Genomic DNA, 783 nt, shown 5'->3' with positions numbered 1-783 from the left:
ATTAAATAGTCAGATTATAAATCTACAAGAGCCCTAAGTTAGCTTAAGTATAGAAGTAACATACTAGTTACCTCGATTATTAGTAGTCGGTGCAGGCTTAACTGAGCTATTAATTGTAGTATTTGTATACGTAGTCAAAGAGACTGACAAAGTCCTTTGGCTATCGATTTTAGGGTTGTCTAGGATGAAGTGCAAGCGCCTTTAACCAACTATAATCACTAGTTACGATGTAGTATATTAGATCGTATATATCTAGTTGTTACGATTTTGTATATCGTAAATGACTTAACCAAATCTTATAATGATATAAATTCTCTTACTGACCAATTAATAATACTAATAATTATAATTTATATACTTTCCTAAGTATTGTATTTGGGCCATTACATGCAAAACTGTATTACCGATACATGTATAGAATCATACTTTAATCGCAGCATACTCTTTAAGCACTGTGATATCTACTGTAGAGTAAACGTGAATTGGAGATGTTAGATAAGTTATTGTTGTCAACATATTAAGTAGAAGTAAATTAGATATGTGTCACGGTACCTTTTTGCCGTGATGAGTTAGAAGTGTTATGGTGTTTGTTATAGATAGAAATTGAAGTGTTATGGTGTTTGTTATTGATGGAAATTGATGTGTTATGATGTTTGTTAGTAAGGTGTTTTGATGATCAACTGTCCTTAGTTATTTTGTATGTATTCGAATAGGAGGATAGGCTAGATAAATATAAATCTTGATGATGTGCAACCTTTGTGTTAGAGAGTTGTTTATGCTGAC

This window comes from Trichoplax adhaerens, genomic scaffold (assembly GCF_000150275.1).
Source record: "Trichoplax adhaerens TRIADscaffold_17 genomic scaffold, whole genome shotgun sequence".
Lineage (NCBI taxonomy): Eukaryota > Metazoa > Placozoa > Uniplacotomia > Trichoplacea > Trichoplacidae > Trichoplax > Trichoplax adhaerens.
This window is presented reverse-complemented; position numbering follows the sequence as displayed.